This window comes from Mus pahari, chromosome 7, assembly GCF_900095145.1.
Source record: "Mus pahari chromosome 7, PAHARI_EIJ_v1.1, whole genome shotgun sequence".
NCBI lineage: Eukaryota > Metazoa > Chordata > Mammalia > Rodentia > Muridae > Mus > Mus pahari.
Genome location: NC_034596.1, coordinates 71,991,932 through 72,015,428, shown reverse-complemented (window position 1 = coordinate 72,015,428; position 23,497 = coordinate 71,991,932). Strand labels below are relative to the sequence as shown.

Here is a 23,497-nt window from a genome sequence, read left to right as displayed (position 1 = left end):
TCTCTCTCTCTCTCTCTCTCTCTCTCTCTCTCTCTCTCTCTCTCTTTCATTGAGTCAGGGTCTCACTATGTAGCCCTGGCCAGTTAGAACTCCCTCTGTAGACCAAGCTGGCCTTGAACTTATAGAGATCTGCCTATGTCTGCCTCCTGGGAACTGGGATTAAAGACAAGTGGCACCCTGGCCCTACATACTCATTCCTAACAGGTAGACAGCGCCTGTTACGTGATAGTCTTTAGAAGAGAAATGGACTATAGAATCTGAGTTCTAGATTCATGATGTTGAAGAATCCCTACTTTTAGACGTATCCAAGAAGGATATTTCTGACAAGGTCACATGACCCACACTCTGAGGCTCTGCCTTTATTTGTTTCTATCACTAACTCTTAACTCATGTGCCTGGCCTGCTAGGAGCTTCAAGTGCCTTGACTCCTTTAGTTTTTGCAAGACTGTCAGAGGGTGAGATATCACATTCCCATTTTACTGATGGGGAAGCTGAGGCTAGCCAGACCAGGTTTACTTGAGGTCATACAGTTGAATGCTAGGCTCCTGGAAATGTAAAAAACAAAGCGTTTAAAATCTATTTCCTCAGCATCGGTTGTTTTAAACATAGTAACTCACCACGAACACAGCAATGACACGGAGAGCTAAGTTGTGGTGGAGCCAAGACAGATGTGGTGCCGGGAGGTGAGAGACAGTGGCCAGCTGCTCTCTGAGCGGTGTGTTATCCTCCAGTACGTGGTTCCCTGCTCTTGAGAGGCTTGTGGCGGGCCATAAAGCAGAGCTGGGTCGGTCCTGAGCTGCAGCAAGCTCTAGGGGTTCAGGAAGCAAAACTGGTTTGGGCTAGGAACACAGAGGAGGCAGCCTTTGCCAAAGAGTGTGAGGAACAAGCGGGAGAGCTGGCGTTTAACCGGTCAAAGGAAATGCATAGGTTAAAGGATGAGTGAGAAGATGTCATGATGGAGGACTCCTAAGGTGTGCTGAGGAAAGACCGGACCAGTCTGTGACATAGAGACTGACCATGAACGAGCCTACAGATCCTTACGGCAGTATCAGAATGTTTGAGGGATTGTTTTGAAGCTTCAGCAGAGGATCATGGCTACTCATAGACCCTTGAGCAAAGAGTGAACCTTCTTTATCAGGGAGGTCATCTAATGCTGGACCTGGGAGGGAGGGAGGGAGGGAGGGAGAAGACACCTGTTTAGCCAGCCAGAGCAATGCATCAACCCTGATGATCAATGGAGTGACAGTCAGACGTCACAGTCAGATCACCCTCAATCCATGCAGTTGTGAACAGGGGATTGGTGTCTATTAGGGTGTCATGGAGAAATGTAATGAGGGCCCAAGTGACATAAGCTGGGACAGTAGGGATGGCACACAAGAGGTGACCACAGAGCTTCTGAGGTGCCAGGACTTCCTGTGGGGACAAGTGAGGTCTCTGTGTCCATCTTTATAGGTGTCATTGTATAAGGGACCAAAGGTCTTACAAGCAGAAACCTCTTCATTTAAATGTGTTTTGCCATCCAAAAATAGTCAAAGGAATCTGACATAGCAGGACACACTTGTAATCCCAGCAGGAGGGAAAGTGAAACAAAAGGATCAGAAGTTCAAAGCCAAACCAAATAAAACAACAAAAAAAGTGGATTTTTTGTTCGTTTGTTTGTTGTTTGTTTTTTGGGAAATGTCTTAGGGTTTCTATTTCTGCAGTGCAACACCATGATCAAAAAGCAAGTTGGAGAGGAAAGAACCCTTTGGCTTACGGTACCAGGTCATAGTCCATCATTGGTGGAAGACAGGATAGGAACTCAAGCAGGACTAGAACCCAGAGGCAGGAGCTGAGGCAGAGGCCATGAAGGGGTGCTGCTTTCTGGCTTGCTTCCCATGGCCTGCTCAGCTTGCTTTCCTATAGAACTCAGGGCCATTAGCCCAGGGATGGCACCACCCACAATGGGCTGGACCCTCCCTCATTGATCACTAGTTGAGAAAATGCCTTCCTGCTGTGGCTGTAGCCCAAGGAGGCATTTCCTAGGAAGCTTCACCAGGGAGTTTGAGCGAGGGAGGGGCTGGGAATGAGGGGTGGGGTCAACTTAACCGTCCTTAGCCTGGCTGCTGGGATAGATCCTGTGAGAGGCAGCACAGAGGCCTTGACTTTGAGGAATGCATCCATGTAGCATACGCTGAGGCAGAAGGCCTAGCAACTGTGAGGATGGATGACCTAAGGCAGTAAGGGCGAGAACCCAGGAAGAGTCGAGCGATGGAAATCCAGCTCCAAGAAATGGAGTCTCGGATAGGTGAAGGATCATTCATCCTCAGAAGAGAGTAAGAGGACCACCAACCCTCAAGAAAGCTGTGGAGGAGGGTCAGAATTCGATGGTCAGGAGTTACAGAGTAAAGCCAACATGATTTCCAGCTGCTTTTCTGAACACTTGATGGATGAAGATGGTTTGAAATGGGTCAAGGGATCCTGCGTGTGGAGGAGAGAAGAAGGGTGAAGAGCCCTGGGAAGCAAGGGGAGTTGAAATGGCCCCTCCTAGTAATGAGAGAAAGGATTAGTGAACAATGGGACGCTTTCAGGGCCAAAAAGCATCCAGTGCAGTGCAGAGGAAGCCAATCCTCACTATATACAGCTCTCCTGTAGACAAAGCCCCCAATGCTGGGCAGGAGGCACAGTAGTATCACGTGGTGGGTACTGTGGATGGTAGCACAATGCCATGTACACTTACATGAGGCTGTGGATATCCACACACACACAAGGGCATGGACTTTTGGTTCCTTGCTTACCTTCATGCCCATTGGCTGTGTTCATCAACAGACCAGTGAGTTTCTTAACAACTCAGCATCCTGGAGAAGGCTTTATCCTTGTTTTTGTAGGGCTCCATTGTGAGGCATATGGCATATGAGAAGGTGGTATGTGTGTAGGATTCAAAGCTCCATTACAAGGTGAGCTATCTTTCCTGTCACATACCTGCACCTACCCGGGCCCCACCCTCCCCTTTCAGGGTTCCCCCCTCTCCCAGTTCTGTTTCTGCTGAAACTGAGGACATGTATGGTTTTTGCTGGGACTCCATCTTGAGCCTCTCGATGTCTGTAAGCCAAATGAATATATGATGATCCTTTAGGGGAAACAAAGGGGCTCGTTCAAGGAGCCAGTGAAAGATGACTCTCTGGGGTGGTGATAAGAGAGGATTCTGTTTCCCCAAGAGCGCTCTGGGTGTGAACACTCTTTCTTTGCTTGGCCTGTCAATGGACTTCCCTCCTGCCTAATGAACAGGGGAGGCTCTCTGCTAAGAAGCCCAGCTCCAAGGGATCACCCTAAATTCTGTTTTGGAGAAGAAGAGGAGTCCAAATATCAGCCCATAGTTGTTTTAACTGTTTTAGTTTTTAGGAGTTAAAAGTATTTTGTTTGTGGGAGATACTAATTCCTTTAAATTTGAGGCAGTTTTATCCTTTTCTCATTAAGATAAAACAGGAGTCATTTGTTCTTGGTGACTTTTCCAGGAATGCTGTTTTGACTACTGATGTAATACAAAGTTTTACTAATATAAAATACTACACACACACACACACACACACACACACACACAGAGAGAGAGAGAGAGAGAGAGAGAGAGAGAGAGAGAGAGAGAGAGGTGAGAATTGGCATTGTCTACCTTCCCTATCCCAAGTATTGACTATATCTTGATGGTTATTCTTCTAATACTTCAGAACCAATATCTATGAAACAATTGCTGCTTGTTTTCTTTTTTACAGAAAACACTTTAACGCTACATACTTTAAATACATTATTTATTTTTGTTTTGTTTTATCTTGGTTTTTTTGTTCTTGTTTTTTGTTGTTGTTGTTGTTGTTTTTTTGTTTTTTTTTTGTTTTGAGACAGGGTTTCTCTGTGTAGCCCTGGCTGTCCTGGAACTCTGTGGACCAGGTTGACCTTGAACTCAGAGATCTGCCTCCCGAGTGCTGGGATTAAATGTGTGTGCTACCACTGCCTGGCACGTTAGTTTGTTGGTACATAAAGATCACCTTTTTAACCTATACACTGTAGATCTACTTTATACAAAATTGTTCCATTGTATAGAAGAGCCATCCTTCATTCAGCCAGTGCTGAGGTAATATCTAATTGGATTGGATTGTTTTCATTTCTTTCTTTCTTTCTTTCTTTCTTTCTTTCTTTCTTTCTTTCTTTCTTTCTTTCTTTCTTTCTTTTTTTAACCTTTTAAAATTTTAGTTTTGGTTTTTTGAGACAGGGTTTCTCTGTGTAGCCTTATCTGTCCTAGAACTCACTCCGTAGGCCAGGCTGGCTTCAACCTCATAGAGATCCACCTGCCTCTGCCTCCCAAGCACTGGGACTAAAGGTGTATACCACCACTGCTTGGCTTTGGTTTGGTTTTGACCAGTAAAGTAGAGCAGGTTTTTGATTGGTTGGAATAGATGTGGTCAGCCTTAGCTAAGAGGGCTTAATAAAACGTTTTTTGAGGAAGGAGGTTGATCTCTACTGTTCCTCCATTCTATCCCCACATACAAATTAAAAAAGATTTTTCCAGCCAGGCAGTGGTGGTGATTGCCTTTAATCCTAGCACTTGGGAGGCAGAGGCAGGTGGATTTCTGAGTTGGAGGCCAGTCTGGTCTATAGTGTGAGTTCCAGGACAGCTAGGGCTACACAGAGAAACCCTGTCTCGAAAAACCAAAACCAAAAACAAAAAGATTTTTCCTGGGCCCAGGGGAGTCCTTGCCTCCTCTCTTTTCCTATAAAGCTTGTTTAGACCGAATGACCTCATTTTGTTTGTCTCTCCCTCCCTCCCTCTGCTCTTCTCCCACTGACTTCTTGCCCCCTTGCTTCTCTCTCACTAGCTCCCTCCTCATCAGGAGTCACCTGTGGGTGTCTGGGTTTGGGTCCTCCTACTGCCCCTAGTCTGATCTCATTTGTGCCTCTGCCTGTATTTCTTAATTTCTCTAGATGGTGCCCTTGTTAGAAACTAGCAGCTTCTCCTGCAGTCTCCTCTGCTGGAGAGGGAGGGAGGGAGGGAAGGAGGGAGAGAGGGAGAGAGAGAGAGAGAGAGAGAGAGAGAGAGAGAGAGAGAGAGAGAGAGAGAGAGAGAGAGAGAGAGAGAGAGAGAGAGAGAGAGAGAGAAATGCATTAAACCTACTGCTTCCCCACATCACCTACCCTGCCTGCCTTTGAAAAGATTTAAATAAATGTCCAGCGTAACCCAGCTGCCCGAGCTGCCTCCTTGTCTGACATCACCCAGTACTCCTTGCCCTCTGTCTGTGGTACAGTGAATAGTATATTTCCATTCTTCCATTCTGAGGTGACTTCATTCCTAGTAGAAACTCCTGCTGTGCGGTGCGGCAAGGCAGAGAAAGTACATGTGCTGGCTATGGTCTTAGCAGACTTGGCATCCAGGTTCCAGCACTTTTTTTTTTTAATTTATTTATTTATTATATTTAAATACACTGTAGCTGTCTTCAGAGGCGTCAGATCTTGTTACAGATGGTTGTGAGCCACCATGTGGTGGTTGCTGGGATTTGAACTCTGGACCTTCGGAAGAGCAGTCGGGTGCTCTTACCTACTGAGCCATCTCACCAGCCCCTCTGTAGCCCTCTTTGGCCTGGAATTCACTATGTAATGCAGACTATCCTCAAGTTCAAGGTGGCCCTGCTGCTGGCTGCTTCCACAGTGCTGGAATTACTGGTGTGAGCCACCACACCCAGCACTAATTTGCAATACAGAGAGAGATAGGTTTCCCTTTCAGACCCAGTGGCTCCCAGAGTCCCAGTTAGCTTGTTTGGTGGTTGTCTTCTTGCTTCTCCTTCTACAGTCCAACAGTTGTTAGATGTTCTTTGTGACTTCATCGTGGGCACTAATGTGCACCCCAGAGCTTCTAAGCCAAGACTTTGCCCTGTCTCTCCAGGGTTTTTCATAGATTACTATGGCATCGTTTGGGTATGCCGGTTGCTTGCAGGGATCACGTTGCACGCTGGGGTTTCATGCTGGTGACCTGGAGTTTCTTGGTTGGAGGTCCAGTGTTTGTTTACTGGCTTCACAAATGAAGAATTCTGTTCCCTACACACAGTGGTCAACATGTCAACTGCAGTGGCAGCTTGCATGTCATGTTTTGATCAGTGACTCCTGAGGGTAGCTCTGCGCTACTTAAAGCTGAGTTACCCCTGCTCTGTATGTGTATGTATGAGTGTGTGGCATGTGTATGCGTGTGTGTGTGTGTGTGTGTGTGTGTGTGATGTGTGTGCATGTGTGCATACATGTGGTATGGGTGCATGTATGTGGTCTGTGTGTGCACATGTGAGGTGTGTACATGTATGTGTGTGCAAATGTGAAGTATTCATGTGAGGTGTGTGCATGTATGAGTGTGTGTGTGCATGTGTGGTGTGTGTGCGTGTATGTGTGTGCAAATATAATGCATACACGTGTGCTGTGTGCATGTATGTGAGTGTGTACAAATGTGATGTGTGTGCATGTGTGCTTTGTGTGTGAGTCCATGAGTGTGTGGTGTGTGTGCATGTATCTGTGGTGTGTGTGCATGAGTGGTGTGTGTGCAAATGTGATGCATGCATGTGTGCTGTGCGCATGTATGTGTGAGTGTGTATATGTATGTGCAAATGTGATGCATGCATATGTGCTGTGTGCATGTATGTGTGAGTGTATACAAATGTGATGTGTATGCATGTGTGGTGTGTGTATGTGTATGGTGTATATTGTGAGAGTGTGTGTGAGTGTAAGTGTGTGTGTGTGTGTATGTGTTTTTTTACAGTGCATGTACGTGTGTAGGTATGCGTACTTAAACAGGCAAGTGTAGAGCCCATAGGCTGATGTTGGGAAGTTTTCCTCCATTACTTCTGTGCATTATTATTTGGGGAGCCCTTTTAGCTGGATCGTAGGCCAGCACTCCATCACTGAGCTACAGTCCCTCACTGCGGGAGATGATCGAACCCCTGATCAAGGTGGGCATTCTATGGAGAGTTTGCTTGGGAGGTTTTGGTAACCTCGAGGCATATGGTTTACAAAATCTCCTACTAATTGTTTGGGGGCAACCCATTGGGTAGTAAGAAGGCTTCCGTGAGTGTGAAGAGTGATCTGCCCTGGGGTGGATCCCAAAGGTACTCTTTCTAGTCTGAGTCTTCCCTTCAGATTCTTGGAGCTTTAGCCTCCTTAAGGAAGCTGGCTAGCCCTCCTGGGTAGCAAGGTGCAGTACTTGTGCTGTGAAAGTTGAATTCTCATGAAAGGGAAGGAACTTGGCCTTGGCTCCTCTCGGGGTGGGCAGGATGTTGTTCCCTCTCAGGTGGCAGGCAGCTGCAAAGTGTTCTGGTGGGGAGGGTCAGGAAGGACTCTTGGTGGCAACCTTGTAGACTTTGTGATGTGAGTCAGGAAGCTTCCTTCTCTAGGCGGAGCTTCCCAGGGAAATGCAGCAGCAGCAGCAGCAGCAGCAGCAGCAGCAGCAGCAGCAGCAGCAGCAGCAGCGCTGTCTGCTCTTGCAGTGAGGAGCCTGGACAGCCGGCCTTCTGCTCTTAGCCGGTGACCCTGCTTAAGGCAGGGGAGCTGTGGAACCTACCAAGCATTAGCACGCTGTCTTCTTTCCTTCACGGCTCTCCCTCTCTTTGCTTTCCCGAACCAGGAAAGGAGGCTGCAAAGCCAGCTGGGCCATGCATGCCCTTGCCATCTGCTAGGCCTCCCTCCTCGGATTGGGGCCTGGGTGGTGGCCAGTGTTCCTGCAGCTCTGTGTCCCAGCCTGGGAGCCTCTCAGTGCTCTGAGCAGGTGTCCTCCAGGGGGACCTGGCACCCTGAGATCAGCTTTGCTGCAGCGCTTGTCACAGGAGCACTGAGAAGCTCCAGGGGTCCCCTCTGGAGTCAGGGAGAAGAGGCAAATATCTTGTTTCCCCCTGTGGGTGACTGGATAGACCTTCCACTCCTCCTCCCTTTTTGGTGTATGTGGCTTCATGAGTTTTGTGACCCAAATAAATCCAAGAACTGTGGAAGAATTCAAGTCTGGAGGCCATTGAGAAGAATTCTCATTTTTCTCCAGGCAATTGTGTCGTGCTAGAACTCAGGAGACTATATATAATATTTGGGGCCTTGTGAGACGAGTATTGCATCTAATGTAGCCTAGCACCCTCTAGTTATCTCCCCAAACCAAAGTGAATAACTAGTTAGTGGTGGTTAGTTAGTGGTGGAGTGCTAGCTTGGCATGTATGACCCCATGGATTTGATCACATGGATTTGAACACACACGCACTTGCACACACACACATGTATACACACATGCACACATATATCCTAGCAACGAAACACATAACACCGCACACACACACACACACCACATACACTAACAATGAATCACACACACACCCTAGCAATGAAACACACACACAAGCAATGTAACACACATACTGATACACACCCTAACAATGAAACACACACACACACACACACACACACACACACACGGTTTTATACGTCACAAGGGATAACAACAAGATGTATTTTCCACCCGTGCTGGGCCAAGGTCTCTACGCCGGCGACCCTGTGGAGTCATCTTTCTTCTCTGGACGCTTTGCCGACCTTCTCCCTCCCTTTATTTACCCTCTCCTTTTGCCTTTTGAAGATTTTACTGCTCTTCCATTTGATGCGTTGTTCCTCTGATGACGTGGAAGCCCTTTACCAGCGTGGTAGAGTGTGGTCTCCTTCCTAGAGCCAACTGGTCCCAGGTGCCCCTGCTGTCATCTGACCAAAGTGGCTGTAAAGGGCACTCACTTGCTGGAGAGTTGCCCCGAGGTGAGGGCATGGGCTCCAAGACTGATCTCACTCAGGTGCCACTTTCGGAAGAGATGGTTGAGGAGCCAACTCCGACCCTAGGGACAGCAGCAGCCCTCTCAGCCTGCCCTCCGTGCACGTGGATCGTTTGCGGGAGAGCTTGTGGGGCAAGGAACCACTACTGTTTCTTTACCAGGAAACGGTACCGAATTTCTCAGTTTTTCCCTATAATGAAGTGCAAAGCCTTGGCTGGAGTAGGGTTGCGCCTCCCAGCGTCCTGGGCTCTTGTCCATGTCTCTCTCTAGTTAACACCACAAAGCCAACTGAAGTATTATTGAGAGGGAGTTCAAAGCTGTACCCTCTGGAGAGGGCATCCCCACCACAGGTTCTGCACAGCTATGGCATGGATTTGCCCAGACTTTGCGTTTTCCTAAGTACCCACTCTGTGAGATTCTAGGGTCGTAGATGTTCGAACCACCGACAAACTCTTCAAGCCTGACACATAGCCTCGGGTCTTGAGTCTTTGCTGACTTTCTGTTTTCCTCTAGTCTTTAGACAAAGCTAGTTTTATTGTTGGTGTTTTTTCCCACTGGTAGAGACTATCACTTGGCCCTGTACCACTGTCTAGTCATCCTTGAAGCTCCATAAGTCCATTTTGAAGGAATGGGTTGTCATCACTGTTCTGTTACCCGGGCCACTGGAAGTCTGTCCGCACAGTTCTGCTGCAGCTACCCTTACTGTGGTCCCACTTGGGAATAGAGTCGATTCTCTGGGACATTAGAGACCGTTGTCTGCCCCCTGCTAGCTGAGGGCAAGTTTATTTCTTGATGATACCCTCTCCTGACTGGCCTTGTTTTTCTATGGATTCATTGGCACAGCCAAGGATGGGTTCCATGGGTCTGTCTCATCCTGCACCTCGTGTGGACCAATATTGCCTACTTTGGGTGTTTCTGTTGCCATCAATTTAGTGATAGGCGACTCAAATCTCCCTAGTCTTCAGCCATGTCTCCATCCTTTGCAACTTGGGTAGCTATCGACAAGCTAAACACTTCTACTCAGACATCCCACAGAACATCCAAGACCTACTGTGCAGCTTGAGCATGCTCTTGCCCCATTTTTTGCCTTTCTAACACTTACAGATCCCAGATAACCATTTAAAGGCTTCTTGCCCAGGGAAGCCCCTTCTATCCCCAACTGAGAGGAGAATTTTCAGTTAGTATTCTCCCTAATATCTGTACATATCTGCAGCACCCCATAATTGGTAAATTATCAATTATTTCAAGTAATTCACTATCTGTTAATCTCTATCACTGGACTGAATGCACCACAAAACCAAAAACTTCTGTATTTGGCTTCAGTGCTCCATTCCCAGCACCTAACTCCATGACCCACACAGGTCCAGGGCTCACACAGGCCCAGGGCCCACATAGACTAATTAGTCTTATTATCCCTTCTAGCAAACTTCTTTCTTTCTTGTAATCTCCAAACTGGTTGAAACCACCAGCTACTTAGTCACCCAAAGTGGGCAGATCACTCGTTACCCCTCCTCCACACACACACTTGTTGCTATTTTCAGCCACCCACTAATATTCTCTAGTTTTGTAAACAGCCCTTTCGGTCTTGGCTTGCCTATACCACCTCATGCCAATGACCACACTAATATATTTTTTAGTTAGTTAGTTTTTTTGTTTTTTTGTTTTTTTGTTTTTTTTCAAAACGGGGTTCTCTGTGCAGCCCTGACTGTCCTGGAACTCACTTTGTAGATCAGGCTAGCCTCCAACTCAGAGATCCACCTGCCTCTGCCTCCTGAGATTATGACATGAGCCATCACACCAGGCCCATACGACTAGCTTAGTCATTCCCCTGCCTGTACTAATTCCCTTCTAAATCTACCTCTCTTAGACCAGAAACCAACCTACCCATATCATACCTACCCATACCATTCCACTTAAAACCCTCTGTTGGCTCCATGCTATTTGTCTGCCTCCCCACTCTTGCTCCCCTTCAAGCTGCTTCCAGCTTCTGTGACTGCTTCTTCCTTTCCATGTTCTGTGGCTTTGACCTTCCCCTTCCTAGGAATGCCCTTACCTAGTTTGCCTCTTTTCAGTATCCTTAGATAACTCCCTCCCTCCCTCTCTCTCCTCCTCTCCTTCCTTTCCTCTTTCCTTCCTTCCTTGAAACCCAGGGTGGCTTCAGAGTCCCTGTGCATCTGAAGAGAACACTGGGCTCCTGACCCTGGACCTGTGGTTGTGTGCTGCCCGCCTCGCTTGATTTATGCAGTGCTGGGGATTGGTCAGTGCTTGGCTACATCCATGGTTCCCTTCCTTCTTGAAGACTCTGATCTCCACTCACCCACCCTTGTAGACATGTTGTTTGTTCTGCTGTGCTGCACAGACACTGGCAATTTCTCTATGTCTCACCACATTTTTTTTTTTTAAGGTTTATTTATTTATTATATGTAAGTACACTGTAGCTGTCTTCAGACACTCCAGAAGAGGGCGTCAGATCTTGTTATGGTTATGAGCCACCATGTGGTTGCTAGGATTTGAACTCTGGACCTTCGGAGAGCAGTCGGGTGCTCTTACCCACTGAGCCATCTCACCAGCTCCGTCTCACCACATTTTTACAGCTGTCTCAAACACAGGAACATGGTTTTTGTTGGTTGGTTTTTCTTTTTTTTTTTTGTTTTTGTTTTTGTTTTTCGAGACAGGGTTTCTCTGTATAGCCCTGGCTGTCCTGGAACTCACTTAGTAGACCAGGCTAGCCTCGAACTCAGAAATCCACCTGCCTCTGCCTCCCGAGTGCTGGGATTAAAGGCATGCGCCACCACACCCGGCTGTTGGTTGGTTTTTCAAGACAGGGTTTCTCTCTGTATAGCCCTAGGTGTCCTGGAACTCACTTTGTAGACCAGGCTGGCCTTGAACTCCCAGATCCTAATGCCCCTACCCACATAGTGCTGGGATTAAAGGTGTATGCCATCACTGCTCAGCTAGGAACATGGTTTTAAGAAAACTCTTTTTTTGGAGGACGATGGGAGACAATGACTGTATGTTAAAGGGACTGTAGATTAATGACTGGGTTATAATAATCTTTGGAACCCCATTGCCTAGCAAAGGGTGAGTGATCACCCTTTTAAAGAATGAATGAATGCCACAGGCAATGGGATCAAGACATAGACGCATACAATGATTATTATTGCTGTTAGCAGCTGTTTGTTACACAGTCCAGGCATTATTCTTCGTTTTGCATTTACATATATGAAGCCTTTAATCTTCACAACAATCTCATAGAGTGGGTGATCTTCTTAGTCTCATTTCATAGATGAAGAAGCCAAGGCACGAGGGGATTTAATTCTTTTATCCAAGCTCTTGCAGCTCATAAGGGGCACAGCTGGCATTTGGATCCCACAGTCTGTCTGTCCGTCCTGAGCCCTGACTTTTGGTCCTTGTGCTATTTTTCCACGAATAGAGATGGACACACACAGACTTTTAGACCTTTGCATGGAACTTCTGTCATCATGTCTGTGGGTCTTATTGCATTATCTGCCCTTGAAGAGTTATAATCTAAAAGCAGCTCCCAGGGCTAACAGTGGGTATCTCTTGGTTTTCTCTGCCTGGAAAGCTGTGTCAGGTTCAAAAGGAATATGACATGTAGGTGGATAGAAGTAAAAGCCAGATTGGAGTCACCTCAATACGTCTACCTCTAATGTCACAAAAACCGTAGTGTTCTGGTCCTTCAGATGTCACCCTGCTGAATGGGGATGAGAACATGTCAAATTCACTGTCATCTTGACATCCCAGAAGCCAGTTTGTTGTAAGGAAAAGGTGCAAAGAAGAAAGCAGAAGGAATTATAACTGAGTCACCAGGAAATAGGCCTGCCAGGAAGGACATAGGGTGGAGAGGGTGGGTTTAGGAGGAGGTGAGATGGGGTCAATATTCAAAATATGTGCATGAAATACATACAGAATACGTTGCATGACATTCTCAATGAATTAATAGAAGTTTGTTTTAAGAAGGGAGCTAGATACAGTGGCACAGGCTTTTAGTTCTTTAGGATGTTGAAGCACACTTGAGGCCAAGAGTTCAAGGCCAGGCAAGGTAACATAGAGACTCTCTATTAAGGGGGAGGGAAGCCGGTCGTGGTGGTGCGCACCTTTAATCCCAGCACTTAGGAGGCAGAGGCAGGTGGATTTCTGAGTTCGAGGCCAGCCTGGTCTACAGAGTGAGTTCTAGGACAGCCAGGGCTACACAGAGAAACCCTGTCTCGAACCCCCCCCCCCAAAAAAAAAGAAGAAGGAGGGAGAGGGAGGAAAAAAATAATGGAAGGCTGCGGTCACTATCACAATATCTACTTTTCCTCCACAATTTTCACACTGACAGAAATCCTAAAGAATGGGGGCGCTGACAAGATGGCCCAACTGATAAAGGCACTTACCAGAAAAGGCTGGAGACATGAGTTTGAACCCTGGATCTGACGTAAAGGTTGAGGGGAAAACCTCCACCAAGTTCTTCTGATTTCCACACGTGCATCCTGACACCCACCCACCCGACTCTCTCATGCATATCACATACACCCCCACAATAATATTTTTTTTAAATTAAAAACAGGAATTTAAAAGTACTTGCATTCTCCTAATTGTCTTCTTCTGTGGATTCTTCTAAGAACCCAGATGTTCATCTGGGAGAGCAGAGAGTTAGTGTCCTAGCTCTGGCGCCGGTCACAGCACAGGTTCTGCTTGTGAAAGAAGCTCGGGGTTGGGAGGGAGCCCGTGTGAAGGGCCTGAAACTTAAAGATATTTGCAGATGCCTCTGTACTGACATAATGGGGTGAAAGGTTCTGTAAGAGAAAGTGGGCTGTTCTAAAAATAGCTCTGAGGTTAAGTCAACTAGTTCTGCGATCAGGTCGGAGATGTCCTAGGTGGCTTCTAAAGAAGCCATCCACGGTGTGGTAGGGTGTCTGAAGAGGTTCTTCTCTTACTGCTGTCCTGGAGGTCACTCATCTACCCTACTCAAGTCCCCTCTTTTTCGTACTACTGATGGTGAGCCATGTAAGCAGTCTCATGGTGTCTGACCCTCCATAGACTCCAGACAGGTGCAGAAGCAGAGTCTCGCCTTCCCTTACAGAGCTCGATAGCACAGGCCGCAAATGGTCTCACCATAAATTCTTATTTATTTTACAGTCCTTTAAAATTCTAGAATCTGGGGATGGAGAGGTGGCCCGATGGTTAGTAGCACTTGTTGCTCTTGTAGAAGACCCAGACTCAGTTCCTAGCACCCGCATGGACTCAATCTAATACTGGAAGGTGTGTAGGACACATACACACGTGTGGGCAAAACACTTACAAACATGAAACAAAACAAAACAAACATAATAAAGATAAAAACCTAGACTTTACTCTGTGCGTGTGGGCTATACAGAAGTAGGCTGGGCGCTGCCATTGGGTGACTGTGGGTTCAAAATCACCCTTCCGACTGCAGCTTCAGGCTCCACTATATCCACTATAGGAACCCAGAGGGTTAGGTTTGTGCTGCAGCTTGGTGTCAAATATTAAGCTTCTGGCACATGCGACACATGCGAGAGAGAAGTGCTCTGGGTGACAGTTCTAAGGCTGCAGCACTGTGGGTCAGATCCGGAGCCCAGGAGCTTCTTGGTACATGTGAGGTGAACACAGCCCCTCCTCCTCCTCCTCCTCCTCCTCCTCCTCCTCCTTCTTTTTAAGATATATTTATTTTATGGATATGAGTACACTGTCGCTGTCTTCAGACACACCAGAAGAGAGCATCAGTTCTCATTACAGATGGTTGTGAGCCACCATGTGGATGCAGGGATTTGAACTCAGGGCCTCTGGAAGAACAGACGGTGCTCTTAATCACTGAGCTATCTCTCCAACCCACAGCCCCTTTTCTATACACCTTGTCTATAGTGGATACAAAGGTGAATTTCCAGTTGAAAATAGAAGATATTGCCGGGCGTGGTGGCTCACGCCTTTAATCCCAGCACTTGGGAGGCAGAAGCAGGTGGATTTCTGAGTTCGAGACCAGCCTGGTCTACAAAGTGAGTTCCAGGACAGCCAGGGCTACACAGAGAAACACTGTCTCGAAAAACCAAAAAAAAAAAAAAAAGGAAATAAAAGATATTATTACTTTATTCTGAGGGTCCATTCACTATGGCTGTTAAACAGCTCACCCTTATTTACCTTGCCATTTTTTAATTGAAAAAAAAGTGTGTGTGTATGAATATATATATATATATATATATATATATATATATGTATTTTTTTTTTTGAGGTGCTGAGAGATGGCTCAGCTTCCTGAAAATCTTAGTTCAGTCCTACTGACCCCCAAAATAAAAAAATGTAATAACATTTGGTAAAATGAAAAGGAACTTCTGTATAAGGTATAATTAAAGTAAAAACAGCTTTGATGGATCATAGGTTGGAGCATAGTAAATTAGTTGGACCCCATGTGTCGATGAGTGAAGGAGCCACAGTGGGCTTGTTCACTGTTTGAGGTAGCTTGTGGTTTTCCTGGTCTGTAGTTGTCATGTGCAATAGTGATGAAAATGAAAATCAGAAGAGTTTTCCCCCACCCCACCCCCACCCCCCCCACCCCACCCCCACCCCACCCCCAGCTACTTATTTAAGCCAGCAAATGACAAGTGATGTGATGGATAGTATTGAAAATGGTACGCCAGCAGGGTCAGACCAATGACGTCATACTCTCAGAACATCTGGCCAGCTCCCTCCATAGCTCTGTCTCATTAGGGAGACCTTCTAGAGAGAAAGGAGGGGAGAAGAGAGGAGAAAATGAGTGTGTTTCTTTGTAATGGGACCCGCAATAAAAATCTAAAGGCATATGAGAGGGGAAATGAACACTTACCAGCAGAAGGTAAAAGAGGAAAAAACCACCCTGGTGTTGGCTGGCTGTTTTTTTTTTTTTTTCCCCTAATGGCAGGGAAGGAATGAAAGCCAAATATAAAACATTAATGTGAGGACTGTGAGTCACTAGAAGAGATTATCAAAGGGAAGCATGGACTCCTCTATTCTCAGACTATATTTAAAAGTGACCTTGGATGATTGATCAGTGTAAATATCAGGAGAGGAACAAGAGGGAGAAGCGCACTTCAGTGCTGATCGCCTGGCTTGGGCCGCCTGTGGATTGTGGAGGGAGCAGAGGTGGGGGTGCCCTCCTTTCTCCATGGCAGAGGGTGCTGGCCGGGTGGGCTGGGGAATGAGAGTGGAGGAAACAGGGCACGCTTCTCTCCAAGAGCTGGTCCGTGCTGCGAGGCTGTCCCCACGGCACAGGGAGGGGTGCTCTGCTAGGCATGGACGCTGCAGTGAGTCTCGAGTGGTTTATTTAGAATCTGTCCGGAAAAGGAAGGAAATATAGCAAGTCAGCATTTCCCACCAGCTGGCGTGGTGTCTCGTGGCGCTAAATGCTCCCGTCTCGTCTCAGAGGTTCCTGGCGCTTTGCTTGCTCCTAGGGCTTTGGTGTTCAGTGGTTGCCTCCCCGATTTCCACATCAGGGTAGATGGTCTGAGGCAGCCTAGGACGGTGCAGGAGTAGACTTTGCCTCTCAGTCTCCGTATTGGGGTCCTCTTAGCCCGCGAATCTGGATTGTTCTTGGGAGAGAATGTTTGCAGATAGCGACAGCACTACTGTTTCCTACTGAAATTCCATTGTAGTGTTCTGGGGCCTTCAGAGATTAGGTGCTCAACCCAAACCTGATTAGGTTTCATGATGCCAGACTTGGGAGATGTGGGAGGAATCACATCCTGAAGTGACTATACATATAGACAAATGATTTTATAATTGTTAGAAACATTAAGGATACTGACTGTAGAGATGGCCACTCTAACAGAGGGCCTGAGTTGTGTGCGTGTTGGGGGTGTCTCAGCACCGACTTCAGATGGCTCCTAACTGCCTATAAGCCTAGGATCTGATGGTTTTGGCTTCCAAGGACACATGCATGCACGTGACATGCACACACATACACATAAATAAAAACATTTTTAAAAGAGAAAGAGATGTGAAAATAGTCGGGCATGGGGGTGTATCTGTAGTCCTAGCACTTGGGAAGCTGTGACAGCAGAGAGTAAGTTCTAGAATTGCCCGGACCATTACATAGAAACTTCTTAGGAAGCCTGGACTACATAGCAAGACCCTGGTCCCAAAACATACCAACACATGCCAAAATAGAAGAATTAAAGAACGAAGACATGTAGGTGGGCGTGTGACTCCTGATAGCTCAGTGGTTGGCTGCAGACCACTCTCCACCTTAACATATACATGCTGCTGGTGCACACATGCTGCCGATGCACACCCCCCACCCCTGCTCTGGGACTGTGGGGAGCCCCTGATGTCCCTTTCACCTTATCAGCAAAACTGTAGGCCAGATTGGAATCTGCTGGTTGAGCTGGCTTCTTTGTGTTGCCATTGTGCAAGAATGTGAAGGATCAGTGAAATGAAGCCGACCTCGGACTTATGTTTAGACCCAGTTGGAAGGACTCGTGAATGTGGCTCCACACAGGACCTGAATGGGATTCGGCAGAGCCTTTTCCTGCCATTGTCCTATTACAATGAAGCTGTGAGTTTAGGAGAGCACGGGCCACTGCCTACCTCTGCCCACAGTATTCAGTCCTGAACTTCCCAGGTGCTCAGTAAATATTAATTGAATTAATCAGCTGCTACAGCCCAGGTCCACACGTTCCTCAGCTCTGTGCTTTTTATCCATTTACAAATCCTGACAGGCTGCACCTTGCGAAGCCTGGGTCCTGCCTCTTTTCAAAACCATACAGTTTATGCAGCTGTGTGCTGTCTGCCGCAAAGTACGAGGTCCCCTTTGTCTTGTACAGATAGGTTAGACTTTGAGGGTCTTTCCAGCCTCTCTTTCCTCTCCTACCCTGATGTTTACTGATTCTTTCAAAGGGTGAGCAGAGAGTGAGGTTCAGTCCCCGCTCCACTTCTGGGCCAGGGTGTTTAATTACTGTGTAGTCTTTGTTCTGTGGTGGAGATCAGGCTTCTCTGTGTAGGGAGAAGGGAATTCCAGTCAGCCCGATGCATTATAGTCAAGTTACTTACCACAAGTCAGGGGTAACGGTTCTCTGCTTTCATTCTGATTACAGGTGATTCAGGGACGGGGCGTCTAGTGTTTCCTGAGGGACCTTAGGCTGTGCCCGCATCCATGCGGTATAGTGGTAGTTCTCAATCTTTCAACGACCAGGAAGGCACTGCCTGTTTTATTTACATTCATCGGTCTACTTACTTTATGCATAAAATGTAAAAATGTGTCTTTTTGAAAGTCAATATTGGTCCTAACGTCTGACCATATCTAATAAATAATTTTCACACATTAGAAATATAAACAATAATTTAAAGAAGACTCAGAAACAAAGAAAGTAGATGAGCCCGTGGCAAGCTTATTATTTCACAGAGTAAGAAACATACAGGAGGGCTTTTAAGCCTTAAATGTCATTTCACGTTGTCAAAGGCTGCTGCTGTTTGGCAAGCCTGTGAGCTCAGTGATCCTACTGTCTCACTGATCCTGTAGTGCCACAAAAGGGCTAAAGGATGCCTTTGGTCTCATCTCTGGAATGCTAGAGTTTGGTAAAAACTTGCTATGTGGCAATTCATCACAGAGCTTAGGGGATATTTATGGAATGAATTATATCATTCAAAGTCTAGCAAGCTTTGTTTTTGTTTTCTAGCTGTTGGGCATCAGGACAATGGCAGACGTTCTAGGGAAAGGGCGGTGATATAGCTTGGTGAGGGGGTTTGCAGCTTCCAGAGCCCCATGCTCTGCGGTCGGTGTCTACCCCGTCTGTATCCACCAGCTCTGCGTGCGTGTTCATAATGTATGTGCCAATAGGCAGACACAGAATTATCAATCTTTTGGCGGGCTCAATAACCACTTGTGCACAAAAGCAAAAGCTAGGCCCGTGCATCTTTCCCGATAAAAAGGTCCTGCATGCACTGGGTGTAGCAACCCGTGTGAGGCACAGGGAGATAAGCAAGAGGAGTCGGTCAGTTCTGCCGCGTCTAGATAATGGAGAGAACTCAGGGGGAGCTTAGTGCGTGTGGGCTGCCCCAGCCTGGCTTGGGTAGCCATTACTCAGACCTTTAGGTTCCTGGTTTTCCAAGACGATTTTTGTTCCTTTAACGAGAGGCATGCGGTATGAGAGCAACAGTTCAAGGACATAGTCTCTGGATCTTATTTCTGTTGGGCTAGTGACATGAATCACCCGGGGCTTTTAGGAATAGCAGCTTCCTCTCTGTTTCTGAAGAAGCATCCTGTGGCCACCAAAGGAACTGGGCACCTTTCCCACTGCAGAGATCAGGTGGAGCCCTTGGGGATCATTTGGATACATTTTAGAAACATTTGGTTATTTTTTATATATAGAGAGAAACAGCGTTGGGCAGAGAAGAGTAAGTGTGACTTTTACACTAGGAGGAATTTACAGCGGGCACCAGCATCCGCTTTATATTTCGTGTCTATTAAAGCCCTCCTAAGCGTTAGTGTGAATTACCGGGCTGTTAAGAAAACTGAAATGTATCAATAGAGTCCCGAAATGATTCTGTGAGCTCAGCAGCGGGGCGAGTGGAGGTCACGTTTCACCCTTTCCTTCTTTTGCTCGCGTGGCCTTGGATGACTTCTGGAAGCCTCAGTTTGTAAATGGATTGAATAGAGCTGGTGAGAGGCACTTGTAGGGGCTGGGCTGGGAGTCACTTGGTAGAGAGCATAGTGCTGTTCTCAGTACACAATGCATCTGTGTTCTCAACACTCAGGAAGCGAGGCAGGATGAGAAGTTTATGGTCAGTTTCAGCTACGCACTGAGCTTGAGACTAGCCCCGGCTGCATGAGACTGTCTCAAAAGCAGACAGGAGTCACTCATAGGAGTGGACCAAAAGACAGTGTAATGGGCTCTTAGGGCCGTTTTCACCCCTGTACTAAATATGAGTCATGTTGCTTTCAGTGATGGTGCCCTATAGCTGTCTGTTGTGCGTGGGGCTTGATCCCTTCATGCGTGCGTGGATAGTTTATAACAGACTTCCGTCCATTCATTGGCAGTCAAGTGTAAATATAAAGGCAGAGGGGGTTTTCTAGCTGGTCATGTTTATGTCGTGACCATGGCCAAGCCATTCTCGGAGAGAAAGGCCGTCCTTGCTGTTCATCCCTTGCTTCTCTCCTCAGCGGCTACCGTTCTGAGGGTGGTGGTCAGAGTTCACTATTGTTAGCCTCCATTCTCAATCGTAGCCTTTTTTGGTTGGGGCTCTCTAAGGGCTTGGCATACATCAACATCTATAATTAAAAACAATCTAATAAAATATATTGGGTTGGCAGGAAGGAGATACATCAAATTAACGGTTCCTGTATAAACACAGTTCTCTTCTGGAATGGGGGTCTGGTGGTGGTAGCTGTGGATAGAGTCCTAGCAAAGACCGGGGAGTCTGTACAGTTTTTATTTGTTCTGTTTTCATTTTGTTTGAGATAAAGGCTCTGCATGTCCCCCAGGTTGGCTTCCTACTTACGCTCCTACCTGTCCTTCAGAGTATCGAGTTTGTAGGCAAGAACAGGCAACTTCTTACCTATAATGGTGAGCATGTGGTGGTTTGGGTCAAAGCCCACACGCTAGTGCCAAGGATACTAATGATGGTTTCTCTAGGCCTGTCAGCTGTTTGGTGGGTGTGTTGCTGAGGTGAGCCAGGCAGCGTTTCCCTCGGCCAATCCTGTCCTCCCTCGGAGCCCAGCTCTTAGAGTGAGCCTTGTCTGAAGGGAGTCATTAAGCCAAGCCTGAAGCCTGCACTAACTGAATAGTGTGTCACAACCGGGCCTTCCCTGGCATCAGAAGCTAGCACTGAGATGGGAGTAGAACAGTGGTGGTCCTGAGACCACGTAGACAAGAAAGGGGATGAAGACAGGGCTTTATTGTGAAGAATGGTGGCAAACATTTGGATGTTGTTCCCTTCTAGTGTACTAAAACCATTTTTTTTTTTAATGTAAAATGAGAAAAAGGGTCAGCAATGATCTAAAGAGTTTCGTGGCAAGCCTGTCCGTTTGTATTACCTACGGGATCCTCTGCCCCTTCCCAGTATCTCACCTCAGATATCCGGATAGAAGCTGCTGCTGCCCCTGCCTGTTCCAGCTTCACAGAATCCACGTGGAATGGAAAGGATAGATGGCCTTTCTAACAGGAGTCTGGCGTCAGGCAATAGGGTCGCCACGCGGACGACACCCAGACAAGGCATGGTGGCAGTGCTTGTGCAGGTGCCGTGGATAACAGGCTTCTGGTGACTAAAAACAAGACAACAGACAAACCAAAAGACTGCCCTCATGTAAGAGCCGTGAACAGAGGGAAGAGTTCATAACTGGAGAAAGTGAGGCACAAGAGGGGCTGACACTTGCAGCTAGCACGCCAGGCACCCAGGCACTCCGGCAAGGACTTTAACCCCTTGTCTCCCCTGATTGAGGCGGCAGTGCTGGGAGATGATGCCTGTTATTCACTCCACTTTATAGATGAACAAATAGAGATGCACAGAATTTAAGCAGCCTAAGGCCACACAGTTAGTAAGCGGCTGTGTCCACTATGTTCAGATGTGCCTAACCCCACGAAATACTGCCTGGTTCAGAACACCAGGTCAGAGCCACTGGCCTAGTCTTTCTGGTCCTAAACCCCGTACATGTTATCTCTGCCTCTTTCTGGACACTAGCTCAAGCCACTCCTGAGTGGAAGATTCCTATTGTCTTGGGTTAGTGGACACTGAAGCCGGTTGGTATTTTGGAGTTGCTATACACTGTTTTAGCGGGATGGACTCATTTCTCCACACGTTGCTGACACCCTCTCCCAGCTTATGTGTCCACCACACCGGCTACGCCCACATGCCTCCCAGGAACAGGTGGCCCACTGCAATCTCGCAGCCATTGCTCCACAGGAGCTATTTGGAATCGGGCCACTTTAAGAGAAGAATGTGATCTTGGGTACTTGGCAGAAGCTCAGCCCTGATTATCTGATGGCAGAGGTACTTATGTTAAGTCCAGTGGGGGAGCTTCTGGGGAGCCCACGTACAGTGCCCAGAATTTAGGGGTAGTCTCTGGCTGCTTCCAGATGATAAAATTTGCCGCGTTCTTTAACAGCTCCGGGGAGAGCGGTATCAAACCACAGCACCTTGTGGAGCCTCCTGCTAGAAGCCCTCTTGTCTGCCACACACTGGGCTCTCCCTCCTGCAAATAGGTGGATGTGTTTCATGTTAAAGAAAGCCCATGGGGAACAAAAACAGTGGGACTTCAGATGGGGTCCCGGCCTGGCTGCAGACATTTCTCTTCCATTTCAGTTTCTCTTCTATCCCAGAGTGCTTCCCATCTTGCTGTTTGTGAGTGGGGCATCAAAGTAGATGGTGGCCCTTGTAAGATGTGGATCTAGTGCAGGCTAGAGGCCTGGTGTGTTTGTGTTCTGAAATACCAGGATGGATTAGCTGTGACCCTAAGAGGCCTCTTGGGTCTCCCTGGGAATATCAGTTTCCTTCCTGTCTCCTTTTTGGAAGTTCCTGTTGCCTGGTGTCAAGTTGGATGTGGAAGAGTTCATCTCTGATGTTTTTAAAACTGTTGATACTTTCCATGTCCCTTTGATCTCCATATTCCTTCCTGCACAGGGCTGGGGTCAGACTGGGCCAATGGGGTGGCGACCAAAGAGGATAAGGGCAGAGGCTCTGAGCCAGACTGCCTGGGCTCTGACTCCCAAAGGTTGACTGACTGGAGCAAGTTGCTGATCCTCTAAGCCCCCTCCCCCATTTCCTGACCTATCAAGGGAATGTCTGCCTCTCAGTGCTGGTCTGAGTTTTACATGTGATGGTGTTTACAAAACCCCATGCCTGGCATGAGGCAAATTGCCAATAAATATTTGATGGTAACAGCCTCATAGCAGGAGACTTTGACTCCCTGTAGGCCAGGTAAGACAACTGGAGCAGAGAGGAGAGGCGTGTTCTCCAGCTCTGTCTGTAAGGGATGTCTTAGTCACCTGCCTGATTGCAACTCTTTGGCTGGGGCGGGGGTGGGGGTGTTAAAAGGACAGGCTCCTTGCTTATGGGCATCTATTTAGCACCCACTCAGGAAACAGTTGATATTCATCACATTTTGTTAGCCCTGTATCATTTTGTTAGCAGTGGTCAAAAAAAAATGTATATCATGGCAAAATGTCCAGGTTGTAGATGTCACTCCTCTGCTGCTGTGGTTTCTACACCAGGACTGCTCTGCCTCTGCCTTCCCCTCTGCTCAGAGTTAGGCATAAGGACAGGCTTCAGAAGCAAGGATCTCAGTGTGTGAGCATCCAGCGTGTACAGGAATGGTACCCAGAGCTATACAGGATACAGCATCCATTGTGTACAGGAATGGTACCCAGAGCTATACGAGGTACAGCTCAGGCAGACAAGCCCGGGGAGCATGTGCTGTCCTCAGTCACAAGGGAACTGATTTCTCCAAAGAGGAAACAGCTTTCTGAATTTGCACAGTAGGCCAGGTAGGATATAAACAATTTCAGGCTGAGCCTATTATACAGGATGAGACAGTATCCATGTGGTTTTCAAGGCTTTTCCTTTTCTTTTTCCTTTCCTTTCCCTTTCCCTTTCTTTCTTTCTTTCTTTCTTTCTTTCTTTCTTTCTTTCTTTCTTTCTTTCTTTCTTTCTTTTGGTATTTATGAAAGATGGTTTGAGGGGCTGGAGAGATGGCTCAACGGTTAAGAGCACTG

At 47.2% G+C, this 23,497-nt stretch overlaps 1 protein-coding gene across 1 annotated transcript in view; it reads left to right on the top strand.

Moving 5' to 3' along the window:
* Positions 1-23,497, top strand: part of Sptb (spectrin beta, erythrocytic) — a 128,314-nt gene that overhangs the window by 17,329 nt on the left and 87,488 nt on the right. The window lies entirely within an intron of this gene.